The sequence below is a fragment of the Marmota marmota genome, unplaced genomic scaffold (genome assembly GCF_001458135.2).
Source record: "Marmota marmota marmota unplaced genomic scaffold, marMar, whole genome shotgun sequence".
Taxonomy (NCBI): Eukaryota; Metazoa; Chordata; class Mammalia; order Rodentia; family Sciuridae; genus Marmota; species Marmota marmota.
Genome location: NW_026000141.1, coordinates 729,858 through 740,016, shown reverse-complemented (window position 1 = coordinate 740,016; position 10,159 = coordinate 729,858). Strand labels below are relative to the sequence as shown.

General features: G+C 36.6%; 1 protein-coding gene and 1 gene segment (V, D, J or C); both read right to left on the bottom strand.

Moving 5' to 3' along the window:
• Positions 1–10,159, bottom strand: part of LOC107159025 (immunoglobulin lambda-1 light chain-like) — a 738,922-nt gene that overhangs the window by 32,476 nt on the left and 696,287 nt on the right. The window lies entirely within an intron of this gene.
• Positions 1–10,159, bottom strand: part of LOC107159024 — a 587,419-nt gene that overhangs the window by 26,849 nt on the left and 550,411 nt on the right.

Genomic DNA, 10,159 nt, shown 5'->3' with positions numbered 1-10,159 from the left:
CCTGTGATAAACAACTCCTAATATGGAGAATTGGCACGCAATCCCTTCCCACCCTATGAGAAAGGTCCACGTGGCAGCTTAGGATTGGTATGCGGGAGGCTTTATTAGGCTGTGCTTGGGCGCTCGGCGGGGGGTCACTAGAAGATGATACTTGAATCAAGGCCTGAATAAACTGCTGAAAGAAGAATCCTGTGTCGTGTTTTCCCTTGCCGGCGAGGGGTCGAGACAGAAAACAAAACTATAGAACTCCATAACACAATCAATAACTTAGACTTAACTGACGTATATAGAATATGTCAACCTGCGCCAAGTGCATACACTTTATTCTCAGCAGCACATGGATCCTTCTCTAAAAACAGACCATATAATATGCCACAAAGCAAAAACAAAAAGTTAGAGATACTACCATGCATTTTATTGGATCTTAATGGAATGAAATTGGAAATAAACAACAAAATAAAAAACAAAAATTTCTCCATCACTTGGAGCCTAAACAATATGCTACTGAATGAACAATGGGTTCCAGAATACATCAAAGAGGAGATTAAAAAATTCTTAGAAGTAAATGAGAACATATACACAACATATCAAAATCTCTGGGCCACTATGAAAGCAGTACTAAAAGGAAAATTCATTACATGGAGTTCATTTTTTAAAAGAAGAAAAAGTAAAAAAATAAATGACCTCATACTATATCTCAAAGCCCTAGGAAAAGAACAAATCAGCAGCAAAAGCAGTAGAAGGCAAGAGATAATTAAAATGAGAGATGAAATCAATGAAATCAAAACAAAAGGAACAATTGAAAAAATTGACAAAACAAAAAGTTGGTTCTTTGAAAAAATAATAAAATTGACAGACCCTTAGCCACGCTAATGAAGAGAAGACAGAGCTCAAATTACCAGCATACATGATGAAAAAGGTAATATCACAACAGACACTACAGAAATACTGAGGATAATTAGAGATTATTTTGAAATCTTAAACTCCAATAAAATAGAAGACATTGAAGGCATTGACAGATTTCTTAAGTCATATGATCTGCCCAGATTGAGTCAGGAAAATATACACAATTTAAACAGACCAATATCAAGTGAGGAAATAGAAGACGCCATCAGAAGCTTACCAACCACGAAAAGCCCAGGACCGGATGGTTACACAGCCAAGTTCTACAAGACCTTTAAAGAAGAACTAATACCAACATTCTTCAATTTATTTCACTATATAGAAAAAGAGGCAGTCATTCCAAACTCATTCTATGAGGCCAATATCACCCTGATCCCCAAACCAGACAAAGACACATCAAAAAAGAAAACTTCAGACCAATATGTCTAATGAACATAGATGCAAATTTCTCAATAAAATTCTGGAAAATTGAATACAAAAACAGATCAAAAAGTTCATGCACCATGATCAAGTAGGATTCATCCCAGGGATGCGAGGTTGGTTCAACATATGGAAATCAATAAATGTAACTCACCACATCAATAGACTTAATATAAGAATCATGTGGTTACCACAATAGACACAGAAAAAGCATTTGACAAAATACAACATCCAGTTAAGTTCAAAACACTAGAAAAACTAGGGATAATAGGAATATATCTCAACATGTTAAAGGCTATCTACATTAATCCACAGGCCAACATCATTCTAAACAGACAAAAATTGAAGGCATTCCATCTAAAACCTGGAACAAGACAGGGATGCCTTCTCTCACCACTTCTGTTCAACATAGTTCTTGAAACACTGGCCAGAGCAATTAGACAGATGAAAGAAATTAAAGAGATACACATAGGAAAAGAAGAACTTAAATTAGCACTATTAACTAAGGACTTCTATACCTAGAAGACCCCAAAAGCTCCACCAGAAAATTTCTAGAACTAGTAAATGAATTCAGCAAAGTAGCAGTATATAAAATCAAAACCCATAAATCAAAGGCATTTCTGTATATCAGTGACAAATCTGAGAAGGAAATGAGAAAAACTACCCCATTCACAATAACCTAAAAAAATAAGATAATTGGGAATCAACAAAAAAGAGGTGAAAAATCTGTAAAATGAAAACTACAGAACCCTAAGGAGAGAAATCAAAGAAGATCTTAGAATATGGAAAGATATACCTTTTTCTTGGATAGGCAGAATTAATATGATAAAAATGACCATGGTACCAAAAGCACTATATAGGTTTAATGCAATACTGATCAAAATCTCAGTGAAATTCCTCATAGAAATATAAAAAGCAATCATGAAATTCATATGGAAAAATAAGAGACCCAGAACAGCTAAAGCAATCCTTAGCAGGATAAGTGAAGCAGGTGGCACCACTATACCAGCCCTTTAACTATACTACAGAGCAATAGTATCAAAAACAGCATGCTATTCAAACCAAAACAGTCTGGTAGATCAATGGTACAGAATAGAGGACACAGAGACTAACCCCCCAAATTACAATTATCTTATATTAGACAAAGGTGCCAAAAACATGCACTGGAGAAAAGAGAGTATCTTCAAAAAATGGTGCTAGGAAAACTGGAAACCCATATGCAACAAAATGAAATTAAACCCCTATCTTTCACCATGCACAAGACCAACTCAAAATGGATCAAGAATCTAGGAATTAAACCTGAGACTGCACTAATAGAGAAAAAAGTAGGCTCTAATCTTCATCATGTGGGATTAGGACCCAACTTCCTTAATAAGATTCCTATAGCACAAAAATTAAAACCAAGAATCAATATATAGGATAGAATCAAACTAAAAAGTTTTTTTGTCAGCAAAAAGAAACAATCTGTGAGGTGAGCAGAGAGCCTACATCCTGGGAGCAAATTTTTACCCCTCACACATCAGATGGAGCACTAATCTCTAGGATATATAAAGAACTCAAAAAGCTAAGCACAAAAAAAAAAAACCCCACAAAAAAACAAATAACCCAATCAACACATGGGCCAAGGACTTGAAAATTTTGACACTTCTCAGAAGAGGATTTACAATCAATCAACAGATATATAAAACAATGCTCATCATCTCTAGCAATTAGAGAAATGCAAATTAAAACTACTCTAAGTTATCATTTCACTCCAGTCAGAATGGCAGCTCTCATGAAGACAAAAAACAAAAATGTTGGCGAGAATGTGGAAAAATACTCATACATTCCTGGTGGGACTGAAAATTGGTGCAGCCAATATGGAAAGCAGTATGGAGATTCCTTGGAAATCTGGAAATGGAACCACAATTTAACTCAGGTATCCCTTCTCCTCAGACTATACCCAAAGGACTTAAAAACAGCATACAACAGGGACACAGCCACATCAATGTTTACAGCAGCACAATTCACAATAGCTAAACAGTGGAGCCAACCTAGATGCCCTTCAGTGGATGAATGGATTAAAAAATGTGGCACATATACACAACGGAATTTTACTCTGTTGGTCACAGAGAGTGGCCAGGACCACAATTATCCTCATGATAAGCAAGATGATTTGGGCCCTGATCTCTCCTGGGTTCTGGGCAGGGAGCACTGAGAAATAAGAGGAATAAGAGAGAATGAAATCATGGCATTTGCAGGTAAATGAATGGCGTTGGAGAAGATAATGCTAAGTGAAATTAGCCAATCCACACACACACAAAAACAAATGCTGAATATTTTCTCTGATATAAGGAGGCTGACTTGTAGTGGGGTAGGGAGGGGGAGCATGGGAGGATTAGATGAATTCTAGATAGGAAAGAGGGGTGGGAGGTAAAGGGAGGGGGACAGGGGATTAGCAAGGATGGTGGAATGTGATGGGCATCATTATCCAAAGTACATGCATGAAGACTTGAATTGGGGGTCAACATTCTTTATATGCAACCAGAAATATGAAAAAATTGTGGTATATATGTGTGATAAGAATTGTAATGCAAAAAAATACCACACACACACAAAGTAATTTTGTTAAGGCATGAATTGGTGTGACCATACTTAATATACAAAGATAGAAAAATTGTGCTCTGTGTGTGTAATAAGAATTGGAATGCATTTCATTATCATATATGTAAATATATAAAATCAATAAAAAATTCTCATATGTCATTCAGTCACTACAGAGCCCTTCCAAGGGCAGAAGTTGCAATTTTTAAAAAAAATTGCCTCTCATATATGAAGTATTAGAAGATTGTGCCATGAGAGAAAAACTTTAAAAGTTTTAAAAGTAATGCAAAGAACAACACTGCAACACTATTTTTTAAACGATGGATACTTGAATTAAAATTATTGAACCTGTATTTTATATCTCCTTATTAAAATTTTGAGAACAAGGTACAATAATTCTGTGTCACATTACTGGGAAAAATGTTGAAGTACTGTTTTAAACCTCCCTGTATAGAAAATTACCATGAAGGTGTAAAACCCATAATTGCTATTTTTGCTGTATGCATGTAATGAAATTGTAGATAGAAGTGTATTGCATTGAAAAAATGAACAAAAGCTAGACACTTTTACTACACAAGAGTACTGATGAAGAAATGTGTGTTTGTGTATGTGTGTGTGTGTGTGTGTGTGTGTGAAAGAAGATATGACAGGGACAAATGAGTTGAGGCTTTGAATTACATGATGTGTGCCACATGACCTTAATGTAAATTTGACAAATTTGATACTCTAAAAAATTGATAAGTGTTCTAATATCTGAGTAGTAAGTTTTTAAAAAGTTTTTAAAAACATGTCATCATGGACTAATTTTGGTTGTTACAGTAATCAATGTCAACCCAAAAAATTCAGAGGTAAAAATTATGTGTGATTGAAACACCAGTTGACAGAAAAAGTTAGAGCTTTATTCTATTCTGAGAAGGCAGATGCATTGGAAATCTTTATTTTTTTAACACTGGAGATAATTGTATACCTATCAATGTTTTTACAAATATATTTTTTTTTGATTTCCATTCTGGACAACAGTAGTCAGCAAAATCATCAGTTGGCACATTCATGGTGACCTCTCCATTACCTTCTCTCACTTGAACTGTTTTAAGTTTATGCTCTGCAGTAGACAGTTGTTTGTAATCAGCTAGTTTTCATTTAATGTGGCACTGCTCTATCTTTGTGTTACACATGCTGTTGTTTTATTTACAATGCATGATGTGCCATTATGATTTTAACTTTGTTGTGTTGGTTGAATAACTTGTAATACTTAAAAACTTGAGGTCACAGTGAAAAAAAGATACCAGTATTTCTTTCAGCTTCATTTCAAATATATTTAACCTGAATATTTTGGATGTTTAAATAAATAAATTTATGAAATAATAGATGAGTAACATGTATGAGTAATGTTGGCTTTAAACAAATTTTGAAAACTTAGTTGACAAAATATTGGATCACCCGAAAATAAGCATGAATTTTGAAATCTGAAAGCCTTGGTTCTCAGTATTATCATTCTTTTTTTCTTACATAATTTTTAGCTATCAATGGAACTTTATTTATTTATATGTGGTGCTGAGAATCGAACTCAGTGCCTCTTGTATGCTAGGCGAGTGCTCTACCATTGAGCTACAACCCCAGCCCATCATTCTTTTATAAAAAAATATTTTTAGTTGTAGATGGACTCAATGCCTTTATATTATTTATTATATGTGGATATTAGGATCAAACCCATGGCCTCACATGTGTGAGGTAAGTACTCTACTACTGAGCCACAATCCCAGTCCCTGTATTATCATTTTTATTGAATTTATTTCTTATTAAAGTATACAGTTTTTAAGACATTTTTACAGTATTATGTAACTTTTAGCATGGTTAGATTGGAGTGATGCTCATATGTTACCATAGAGCAGATATTTATATTTTGTCTAGACTTTATTAACTTAGTAGTTTTCATGCAATATATATAGCAACCAACCTATTTTCAATGAGAAACATGTCAGTTAATGTATTTAAAGCCATTGTTACAAGTTTGTAATGAATGTTTTCCAACTTGTTTTATATGTATGTGATATATTACAAAAATATTGTTCTTGATTGAAAAAAGGATACAAAATGTAAAACCACAATTTTTCATAAATGAATATTGCCAATTTTTTCCCAGCCCTTTCTTATATTGGGTGTCTTGACTTGAGATTCAGTTAGCTAATGAATGAATAAATTAATTAAACACTTATGAAATTTAGTTGGGATTTAACGTAGCTTGCAATTTAATAATTTGTTTCTTTATTGCATCTATTCACCCACATCAATAATTTAGTGAATGTTATAATACCAATCTAAAAAATAACCAAAAAAGCAAACTGAGGGGTATGGGAGGAGAGGACTGATGATAATGGGGGTCACCAGGTAACTGCTTTGTAATTCATTGAGATCTGCCTCAGTAACATCTTCCTCTGTTTAGTGTGTGTGTGTGTGTGTGTGTGTTTTTTAATTTGTTTTAGTTACTTACACACATGACAGTACAATGATCTTGACATATCATACTTTTGAATCAGATGGGGTATAATTTCTCATTTTTTCTGAGTGTACAGGTTGCAGAATCACATTGGTCATGCAGTCACGTATATACATACAGCAATACTAATGTCTATTTTATTCTGCTGAACTTCCTTTTCCCCCTTCCCCTCCCCTCCCCTCCCATCACTTGTCTCTACCCAATCTAATGTGACACACTTTTTTTCCCCCTCACATCATCATACATGTATTCTGTATAACGATGAGGGTCTCCTTCCCTCTTCCGTGCAATTCCCCTTCTCCCTCTCTTTCCCTCCCACCTCTTTTCCCTAGTGTGTTTATTTTACAAGATGAATTTAAAAAGCAATTATTACCAAGTAAATATAGTTTAATATAAAAGTTTAACATGAAGTACTAATATTAAAATTATTAAACAAAGAACACAAAAATCTGCAAATTCTATATAATATAGACAGTTATATCTTTGGAACCAAAAAGCAAGCTCCTGCTCTGAGTCTTGCAGGTTAATTCCAGCTGCTGTGCATTGCAGGTATCATCTCTCCTGTGTCCCAGGGCCAAAATCTCTGCTCTCCCAGATGTCTTATGGGTCTATAAAACAGAACAAGGTAAAAAGGTCACTTGGGATGAGTTGCTAGCCACAGAGAGTGGCCAGGACCACAATTGTCCTCAGGATAGATCTCTAGATCTATCTAGATCTCTTCTGGGGTCTAGGCAGGGAGCACTGAGGCTGGTATGCTGCCCTCAGCTGAGGGTGTTGTCTGTGGACAGAGTGTCTATAAATGTCCTCAGGAGGAAATTCCCATGCATATTCACCTTCAGAACCTTTTGAGGCTGCTTCCCTAGAGAGTGAACATGAGGCAATGGGAAGGGTTCTCTAGGACATTTGGGTGTAAAGGCTGAGTAGCACACATCTGGGACCCTGAGGAGCTGCACCTGTGATGACAAAGGTTGGAGCAAGGACACTGCTCCTCCAGCCCTACCCTCTGTAGTGCCATTCCTCAGTTTCCTGCACTGATTTTAACCAAATTGCATGGCCATGGTCATATGCAATATGGCACCTTCAGTGCTCTAATTGCTTCTGATGGATTGCATAAAGTGCAACAAAGAAACTTAAGGAAGCAATGGAGAATATGTGGACTGATTTTACCTCTGCTTTCCCTCCCATTCTTTCTACACTCACATTTTCTCTTCCTAAACTGCTTTATCACCTTTGCTGCATTGAGCCCACATTTTAAATCAGGAGAGGGCCCCTGGAAACAATTCATGTTAGGGGACCTACATTCCAATTGTATAATCTTGACCTAGGAAAGGAAGGGTACATTCATACATGCTCAGAGCCAGCAAAGGCAGGAGAATCCAGCTATTCAGTCGTCAGTAAAACAGAGCCGGATTGTTTGTGTCTCATATATCAGGCAAGAACTCAGTATTTCTGATGCCCCCTACAACTCAAACTCAGTGTATGGCCATGCAGTATTGCTCAGCACGATTCAGTGGTGTCACCTGTGGTAAAAAACCAGGGAAAGACTAAGAATGTTAGTGCAGAGAGATTTAACAGACATTGAAGGGCCAAGGACCTCAAAGATCTGGATGAGGAAAGCACCTTTAGAAAAGTCATAAAAGTGGGAAAGATGAAACATGGAAAATCTATAGAGTCTCTACATAAGAAAGAATTAATAAGAGAAACCAATAGAAAATCAATTACTTGCAGATTTCTGGTCCTTTTCTCCTCCTCCTCATCCTCTGGATCAGTTTCTATGTTTTCTCTGTGGACCATGGCCTTGATGGTGATGATGTGGCCTTAGAAAAAGGAAAGTCAGAGTTAAAGTCAAGGTGAGAACTTGAGTTGCTCCTTCTCCTGGTGTTCTAGAGCCAAAGTCAAAGCTCTCCATTCTTCCTCTTGTCTGCACTCCTGTCTCCTGGCCTCCATCACCTAACCTCTGCAATGAGAAATAGATCTAGGATCCCAAGAGCTCTTTTCCAGTTTACATTCTGCCACAGTACTCAAGTAGGGATTCTGTGTCAACCTGTTCCTCCAAGAGGTAGCCACAGTCTCCCTTATTTTCTGGACTTAGGTCTCTTAAATAAAAGCAAATTCAGATTTTCCTCCTAGTCACAGGGCCTGGAATTAGATGAAGACTGGAGGTTAGAAACGTGTTCAAGGAGGAACTTCTCCCATTTTTTTACAGGAGAACACAGTGGTCTGTTCAAGGAGCACTGAAACAATTTTCTTTAAGTCCCCCACATTTGGGAGGAGTTTATTTTCAATCAGAAATAGACAAAACATAGAAGAGAAAGTGCTGCTCTAAAAAGAACATTCAGAGGGGAATTGTGACTTCTTACTCACTGCTTATCACTAGTGAGAGCTTCAATTACAGGTTCGCAAAGTGCTTCTAAGAAAGTATGTCCCACTAGATTCTTTCCATTGTGGGTCAAACCTAAAGTGCAGATCTTATTTCTTTCATGCACAATGCGAAAAAATCAATAATGAAAGCCAAGCTACTCGATACTTAATAGAGGCAAATTTAGGACACAGTGGGACTTAACATGGAAGATTGTACTGGCAAAGCAAAAGGTTGTCTTCTTATGAACAGGATGTCAGTAGTTCTACTAACTCTTATTTTTATGAAAGAAATACATATTTCTGTTTATTTCTATTTCATTCCCATTCCTCATTTCCCACATGAGTAGGTGAACTCAAATCTTACCATGAAACCTTTCCCATTTTGTCATACCCCAAGGGCTGTTCCTACCTGCAGGCTCTTCCTCATCACTGCTTGAATCATAATCCTTGCTCCATGTCCAACCTTTAGAGACACAAACATCAGCAACAGAGTTACTTAAGATTGTCTCATGCTTTATTCTACACAATTAAGCTAGGGTTGGATGTTTTTTTTTTTATCCCACATTGGATTGTGTGATTGAGGCTTAGTCCTCAGTATGGCCACAAAAAGATTTGTGAAACTTATATGAGGAAAGGCCTGCTTGGAGATGATGAAAACATTTGAGGGTATGAGAGTCAGAAGTAAGAATATAGATTTCTCAAACCCTTGTTAGATCCTGTTATGTAAGAAGAGCAAATGAATCAACTGATCCCTGCTGGCTTCCTGTCTCCCCATGTGATGTCTCCCTCCTGAACCTGCATCCATGCTGACACCATCAATCATGCAATGCAGCTAAGAGGGCATTCACTAAAGCCAAGTGTTTGCCAGTGCCATGCTTTTGTATCTCCAGAACTGTAAGCTAAACACACCTGAATACATTATTCAGTTTCAGGATTTCCTTATTAGAAAGAAAAACATAGTGATACTAATATTAATAGTCAGGATCACTGTGATCTTTGTTCTGGCTTCTCAGACCCTCTCTGAGCTCTGGGGAGTCAGAGGCCTCAAACAGGATGCTGCAAACAATTGCAAACCTTCTAGTGAGAGAGTGGAGATGTAAGGAGTCAAATTTTAACTACTTCTTTCCATTGGCACATTATCACTCTCTCCTTGAAACAGTGATGCCAACAGTTTCATGAATATAAATGCATAGAATATATACTGTGCCAGCATCAGAGCAGCTGCTCACAGAGAATGGGAATGTTATCCACTTTATGCACATGGGTCTACTGGCCACTTGAAATGTGGAACTGGGACGAGACTTTGAAAGTTTTGTATTAAAATTAAAATAAAATTAAAAATACACTCTCTCCTCTCTCTCTCTCTCTCTCTCTCTCTCTCTCTATATATATATA